Below are 8,234 nucleotides of genomic sequence, written 5' to 3' on the forward strand. Positions count from 1 at the left end.
GAGAGGGAGAGGAGAGAAAGATAGAGGTAGAGGGAGAGAGAGTAGAGATAGAGGGAAAGAAAGTTGAGAAAGTGGGATACTACTTCTCCAAGTGGACAAGCGATGGATAAGCACAAGTATTATTGTGGTTCAAGAAAGAATAGTTGGAACTTAGGACACATGATCACCTCCAAGAGGAGTATCTCAAATACCAAGCACTTGACCTTGGCTACAATGGCCATTCCACATGCATCACAAACCTGCCAAGACTAGGTGTCCCCCTCATATTTCCTTGCTTTTTCCTATAAAATGGAGTTAAGATTTTGATTGTCATATGGTCCTAGTCTAGAATCTATATCTCATAAAACATAGCTTTATTGTCTAGACAACTTTGGTATTATGTGAAAATAAAAGGATTTTTAATGGGATAAAAACATAAAGAGTTGTGCATGGAATTTCCTTGTGAAGTAGCTTGTTTTTGTCATAGTGGTATGCTGCATGAATAATCACTTGAATTGCATTGAGAAAGAAAAAAGTCTAACTTTGCACTGTGCATGAAGAGAAGCACCCCACGAACACTTGAGCACACTTAAATTTAAGGGCTGGCTCAACTAATAAGGAACTCACATGCAAGATAAGCGACCTAAACAAACCCACTAATTGGATAAGATCCTCAAATCTCAAACGCATGGCCAAGGCTGCCAAGTATCAAAAGCAAGCCTCTTGGAGAGCGAGAAGACCAACACAATTAGGGACTCAACCTTACCTGAGTTGATTAGTTTGATCGACAACCTAGTGGACCAAGAGATCGAGAAGATGTCATGACCAAGCTCCAATCATGAGAATGACTAGCTTGACTTGGGAGAGCTTGTAATCAATATCCAACAGATGATCGATTGCTATGATTTACAAACCAAGATGGAGCATCATGGTCGGCCACCTGAAGATATCATAGTTGACCTTGAGGAAGAGCGGAGATTGGCCAAGAAGATGCTATAGGGCATAGTTTCTTACAACCAAGAACAACAAGCTCAAAGGCTAAGGCAAGAAATGGAAATGCAAGAGATCTAGCAAGTTTTAGCACTTGCCAATTGGAATAGGACAGGACCCAATTCAAAGAGGGAAAGAGCACTAGAAGCCGATCTCACATTGAGCAAGCTTCTCACTAAGCAACTCATAGACAACATAGTTGTAGAGAAGAGTGGAGCTCCCCCTAGCAACTTCGTGGCTAGAGGGACTAGGAATCACTCAAAATTCTAAGAGTGAAACAAAGCTACTTGTAGTTGCCAAGCAACTCGAAAAGTACCAACCCAAGAATGACCCATATAGCTTCGTAGAGCAGTTGGAGCAAGTGTACGAGATGAATGGCCCAACAGACCTTACTCAATGTGTAGGAGAGATAAAGGAAAAATGTGGTACACCATTCTAGATAATGTTGAACAAAATGGCTTCAATACCCTCAAGAGCATCTTCATTATGAGATTCTCTAAGGCAGGGTAGTCGGATAACCGTATTGTTCAACTGATGAATGTCAATCAAAAGGAGAAGGAGGACATTAGAGATTATGTCACCCACATGCGGAGTCTCTTTAAGAGAATCCCAACTCACAGAGTGACCTAGTGAGCAAGTAGTCTTCTCCACCATATTCATAAGCAGAATTAGAAGTAAAGATCTCTACAAGGCCTAAGTAGGTAACTCAAACCTACAAAGGGATGTGCTCACTAGGGTCTTTGAAGAAGCCATACGTGTAGATAACTTTCTCAAGGAGAAAAGCTAAAGAGCCACAAGCCGAGATAGTGCAACTTTTAGTGCTCTCAGAGAGAGCTACCACTGCTGTGAGAGATCTAGTAGGGGTAATGAAGAGAAGGGGAAGAGTGTTGCCCCAAGGTAGACCCAAGCCAGTTGACCCAAGCCAAGAATTGTTGGCGAACATAAAGATAGAGCTAGCCAAGCTCTAAGAAATGATTAGAAGGCCTGCAGAACCGCATGTGTACTATGTCCATTGTGGAGAAAACCACCTGCCAACTGAGAGTGCATGGATCCTGGATCCACACCTTGTGCCAACTACGATAGGTTTGGTCATGATGCTATGCATTGTTGATTACCAAGATGATTAGCATATCCATAGCTTTACAACTAGCCATACTACTTGGGGAATAGACCACTGCAATTTGGAAGGAGAGCTCCATTAGCTCTCCGAGTGCCTAATGATGCCAGTCTAGTTGTCCTCATAATGGACATTAATCCCACATGCATACCTAGACCACCTAGACCCTTCCTGACCCATACACTAGAGTGACGCTTCAATACATTATATGGAGGAGCCGAATGAGGATGAGAAATACATAAACCCTTATGTCTTTTATGACAATGAGGGAAATCCCATCTTAATGGATTTTAGACTAGTGCCTGCGATGGCATTAGGTTAGGAAAGGAGTAGAGTCCTAGGAGGGCAAAGCCAGTACCTGCGATGGCATTAGGTTAGGAAAGGGGTAGAGTCCTAGGAGGGCAAAGCCAATAACCAGACTTACAGCCACGTAGGGCATGTCTCATCACATTGCCCCGAACAAGAACAAGCTAATGGAGAAAAGGCTGACTTGAGATGCCTCGAGAGTGAAATCACTCACTTATACTAGCTTAGCCATCATATTGTATGTACCTTTGGGGTTGTTTGGAGTTGAAACACTTGATGGTGAGGCCACTCCCATCTTGTCAAATGTCATGACTAGAGCACAAATGAAGTAGGCAAGTATTTCATTGCAAGGACCTAGCAATCTAGATGCAGCCTCAATAGGGAAGAAGACTTGCCGAAGGAAGAAAAAGAGGGTTGATGCCAAAGTGACACTAAAAATGGATGGCGCAACCACACCAATAAGAGGGAAGAAAGTGGTAGATGCAAAGGCTGAAACTTTAGCACCTAAAAAAGTGGAGAAGGGGAGTGCCAAGGTTGGAAAATATACTGATCCAAAGTGCCAATTGGAAATAATCGACAAGGTTAAGGAGTGCATGAGAGAAGCCCAAGAGCATCTAAAGGATGTCGATCCCACCTTAGAAGATGAGAGCAACGAGTTCTCTAGTGTGAGTATGCATGTCTCACTAACACGCATAAACTCAAGAGATGCATCTAGACCTCATGCAGAACCATGAAGACAAGGTGTAGATGACATCAGTAGGCAAGCTGTCCAAGACCAGTGGCAAAAGAGTGTAGGGCAAGACGAGAGGCAAGCGGCTAATGGCATGCTTACGACATTGATATCAACTCCTATAATATTTCCAATGGGGGAATTGCTTAGGAAAATCCCTTCAATATGGCGAGAATTGAAGTAATGGATAGAGGGATCTAACGAGCCAAGAGTAGCCAACTTGCATGAGAATGACATAGCCACATAGATACCCAGCCTCACATTGAGCTTAGTGCCTAAGTCCTTGCATGTCCTACCAATGGCAACACTAGGAGATGTCATGAGAAAGGGGATTGTAGACATGGGAGCGGGAGTCAGTGTACTTAGCCATGCAGTTTTGGGTTTGGGGTAACCCACACATGGAGACCACAAGGTTCAATGTCATGTTGGATAATGGCATGAAAGTTAATCCATTCAGAGTATCGAAGGATTGGCCCTTGAAGATAGTGGGTGTCTAGTTCTTAGTTAACTTCATCATTATGGAGGGAGTAGATTACAATATCTTGCTAGTAGGTAGACCATGGATGAGGAACATACAAGTATTTGAAGATTGGGATAACAACCTCATATTCCTAGGTAACAAATCAGAGGCAGTGAGATTCAAGATGGATACCCGGATGACCATGTCGGTCGACTTAGATACTATCTCCTCTATCTTGAAAGGAAATTCCCAAGCCAGGAATTCGTACATGGACCATTGATAAAGTACATTCCCTACCCCAAGGATGAGCGAGATTGGATGCACATGCTAGCCACCATCAACCTGCTATTTTCAGATGAGGAAGAAGATTATAAGCAGGCTACAAGGACACCCCGTGATTCCTATAAAGCAAATACCCACCCCTTTCTATATCATGTTTAATAGACTTGAAATCCATGTAATTCTTGAGTATCTAACAAGGGAGCTAGCTCATCATCTAGCTGCTAATCTCAAGCTACTCCAAGAGCTCATGGATGAACCGAAATGGCGATGGACTAAATTGCACAACCTAAACCTTATGTACAATTGGGCTGAAAGAAACCCCCCCCCCCCCCCCATGAATAGAAACAACCACAAAACCAAGGACAAAGCACACAAAATCTTAGTGTATGGCTCTGTCATTAATATCATAACAAGAAAGAATCACAAATCTTGCACTTAACAAGGAACAAAATTATCATCTTCATCTTCCATAACTTTAGTTTTACAAGAGAAAAGGGAAAGGAAAAAGAGAAACTTCTGTACAAAAGATGGAGGTGAGAGGAGGGAAAAATATTGGCATCATCCAAAAGGAGAATGTGTGAGTCTTGGAAGAAAGGAGAGAAAGAGGCACATAATCAGCCATGGACTCCACCCCACCTTTTCCCCAAAAGACACACAACCCTTCATATTTTTATTATTTCTTTGATTTTTTTGATACATTTGTATTCGTAAGGCTTTATCCTTCACATTTCAATTCTGTCTAACATTTTTCAAATGCATGCACATACACTTTTGTGTATACCATTTATTTATGATGGATGTGGATGTGTCCCCCCCCCCCCCTCATGCAGGGTGTATTTTAGTGATTTTGCAACAATGTAAATGTTATTCGCTTTACAAAAGATAAAAATATTGTGTATGTATGGACATTTTTGTGCCTTGTTTTTATGCTTATTTTGGTGTGATCATTTTCTCCCACACTGAAATGTGAAGCATCCTTGTGAACCCTGTCAAAGAAGAACCACTTTCTAACACAAAACACTTCCAAAGATTTAAGTAAAACAACTTCAAGCACAAGTCCTAGTCATGGTAGGGTATAGGACTCCAAATCCATGACCACCAGAGTAAGGGAACTCCTGCTTCAAACACTTGCACACTGAAAACTTGTATAAGGATAGGGTTTTATCTTCAACATGGCATCATGATAATAACTTCTCCATCCCAATAGAGGAAAGAAATATGATTCCATATTTATGTAGCTCAAAGGGTGAGGGAAGGAAGAGAATGTTGTTGATAAATGAGTCTTCTTAGGTCCTCTCAAGTTAGAATTTTGTCTCATCTTTTGAAGGCTAAGGGAAGCCATTAATTCCATGGAGCTCTTGATAAATTGTGTAAGGTGAAAACCAAAAGCAAGAGAGCATAACCTTGTGAAAAGGATTTTTTTCAATACAAATAAGGTTTAAATGTTATATTTATGCATTTTTCAAGGTCTTATCTATCTTGACATTGTGTTACGGGAACAAGGCTTTAACTTTAAATGATTACAAATTCTTTTGAACTAGTTATTGTTAGATAAAATTATGTTTATTACATTATGAGATCTTAAAGGATATGATTGTAGGGTCAAAAGGGGGGTATCATATCAAAAGGAAAGGGAAGATGACATGTGGCTATTGGAAGTTAGAAATGTAAGAAATCTAGCAAGGCACATGCTATGAGACAAAGGGGTTATTGAGGAGATATGAGAAATCTAGATTTTGTGAAGGATTGAAAGGGGCTTGAGTGGTGGAGAAAAATGACGTGAGAGAAATCCATTGGGGAGACAAAGAAAGGAGGGAAATAAGAAGAAACACATATGGATGCCTGGTGAAATAACTTTAATGTTAAAATTAATGTCTTCATTGTTTTCTTAAGTTAAGGTTTTGGGCATAAGCAAATAAAAGAAAAAAAACTGATATCACTTTGCAGATATGGAGATCTCGTGAACGTGCTACAATAGGGTGGGAGAAAGGAGTTGCCGTTGAGGGTAGGGGGTTTTCGTCATATCCTGAGTGAAGAGCACAAGGTTGAACTGCAGAAATCCCATCTCTCCGAAAAGAGGCCTCCCTCTCTCTTTCTCTATCTATGTGTCTGTGCACAAGTGAACCCTAATCCATCAACCCTACTCATCCTTTCTTCTTCTTCTTCTTTGTATTAATTAATTGTGATCGTGGTAGCAAAAAGGGGAGGAAGATTTGCACAGGAAATATCGAGGTGGAGAGAAAAGGAAGGGGTGTAGCCATATTGACCTTCTTTCGAAAATTCTCTTCTTGCCTCTCCACCCTTATATTCTTGATTTTTCACTCCTCATACTTATGCTTCCTCTCATTGCTTCTCTTTAGGATGGTATCATTCTCTACCTCCACCTTTACATCATTGCAATTATATGCACTTCCTTCACATGGACGAGAGGGGTAGCAGTGGGCAACCAGGAGTACAAGTGACCAAAGAGGGGGCCCTAAGAGAAGGAGGTGGAGGACTAGGGGGTGTCACACATAGAAGAGTAGGAGTAGGAAAAATATTGGATGCTCTAGGGGCAAACATAGTAGTCAAAGAAGGTAGGGGGAAGAGGCCTCAGGAAGTAGTGGTAGTGTAGGAAGCACTGATGCACCTACTTAAGGCTTCTTATTCTCCAACATCTTCTTCTTCTTCTTTTTCTTCTTTTAGTTGCCGTCTTTTTGGTATATTCAATCGCATTTTCCTCTAGTGTGGCTCAGGAAGATTTTCCTGTTTGGAGAGAGTAAATGGATCCATGGATATGAGGGAGGCCATGCAGCTAATGTAGAAGAGGAGAAGGTTTTGGACAATGAAGTTAAAAACTTCATGTAGTAAACTATTTTCCTACAGATGCCTCTAGAACCCTTCTACTAAGAAATTTGTGAAAACTCTCAGCCTAACATTCTAAAAGCAAGAATCCAACACAAGGGTATCTCCTTGTTGAAGTTTCAGGGATGTAAGTAAAGCATCACCACCCTCAATAATCGCAAGTATCTCTTTGAAAGAACTGTGTTGCACTTTCTTTTTTGATTGACCCTTCCCCCCAGCCTCTATTTCCAACAATCTGACCTGCTCGATAACCTTAAATTCCTTTGTGTTAAAATGATTCTTACCAAAAATATCATAGCTTGCATCTTCATATGTACGGTCATATTGAGAAACCATGATATTTCTAGCTTCAAAAAGCACAGCAACTGCTTTCCTAGCAGAAAATCTAACATCTTTCTCTTGAATTTCAAGCAATGATGACAAGATTGACAGGAACTTTGGCATGTGATGGATTACTATATGACTTCAAGGAATAGTAGTTAAAAGGAATGACTAGGCTAACAATGTTGCAGCTCTCACTTTTGCAGAAGACTTGTTCAACCCCAAAGTTTGATCTGAGTGGTGGTTTCCCTTATGTTTGTATACACTCTAAAGAACATCCATCACCTCCTTTGTTGTTGTGAAGTTGACTGAGCCTACAAAGCATGTAACAACAAGAGCTCCCAAGGCCTTAGATCAAGCTTTTGAATCAGAGCCCAACTTTGCAACTTTGATCAAGTGAGGGGAAGCTTCTGAAGAAATTTGTTTCCCTATGTCTCCAGCTCCAGTAGTCATAGCAACCAAACCAATAAGCTGGGATGCATAAGCAATCTTTGTCTCTATACCCTTCTTGACAAAGCCTATACACTAGTGAATCAGTGTCTCATACTTATCATCCACAAACTTTGTCAAGACATAGCTTTTCACACCATTAATGAGACCTTTCAACCCTTCTTCTCTTGTCTTTACCCTTTTCTCATATAAAGAATCTTTAAAACCCTCTAGGATGGTGCCTTCATCTCTCTCTTCCTCCTCTTCCTGTGTCACAATGAAATTGAAAGATGTGGCAGTTGAGCATGTACTCATAGTATTGTAATTTGTGTCATCCATTCTTGAAGTTTTCCTCCATTTTCTTCTATTATTTTTCTCCTTGAGAAGCACAAATAGAGACATGTGAGAAAAAAAAAGCCAACAACATTAATGAAGCAAAATTTTATCATAATCCTTCTTCTTCTTCTCAGCACAATTGGTTTGCCATGGCTTCTCATTCAAGTGATGCATTAGTATTGCTGTTAATTTATAATCTCAGTCAAGTAGTTGTTGAGATCAACTTCTTCCTCAGCTATGCACCAAAATGAAAGAAACCCTCCCACAAATAGAAACAACCACAAAACCAAGGACAAAGCACACGAAATCTATGTGTATGGCTATGCCATTAATCTCAAAACAAGAAAGAATCACAAATCTCAGACTTAACAATGAACAAAATTATCATCTTCATCTTCATCTTCTATAACTTCAATTGTACAATAGAAAAGAGAAAGGAA

The 8,234-nt window shown here is 40.5% G+C and overlaps 1 pseudogene; it reads right to left on the reverse strand.

Annotated features, from left to right (window-relative positions):
- Nucleotides 1–6,497: 6,497 nt before the first annotated feature.
- LOC148033529 (uncharacterized) lies at nucleotides 6,498–7,860 on the reverse strand (annotated as a pseudogene).
- Between the last annotated feature and the right edge of the window lie 374 nt (nucleotides 7,861–8,234).

The sequence above is a fragment of the Lygodium microphyllum genome, chromosome 7 (assembly GCF_053477565.2).
Source record: "Lygodium microphyllum isolate KBCC chromosome 7, Lygodium_microphyllum_v1.1.10, whole genome shotgun sequence".
NCBI lineage: Eukaryota > Viridiplantae > Streptophyta > Polypodiopsida > Schizaeales > Lygodiaceae > Lygodium > Lygodium microphyllum.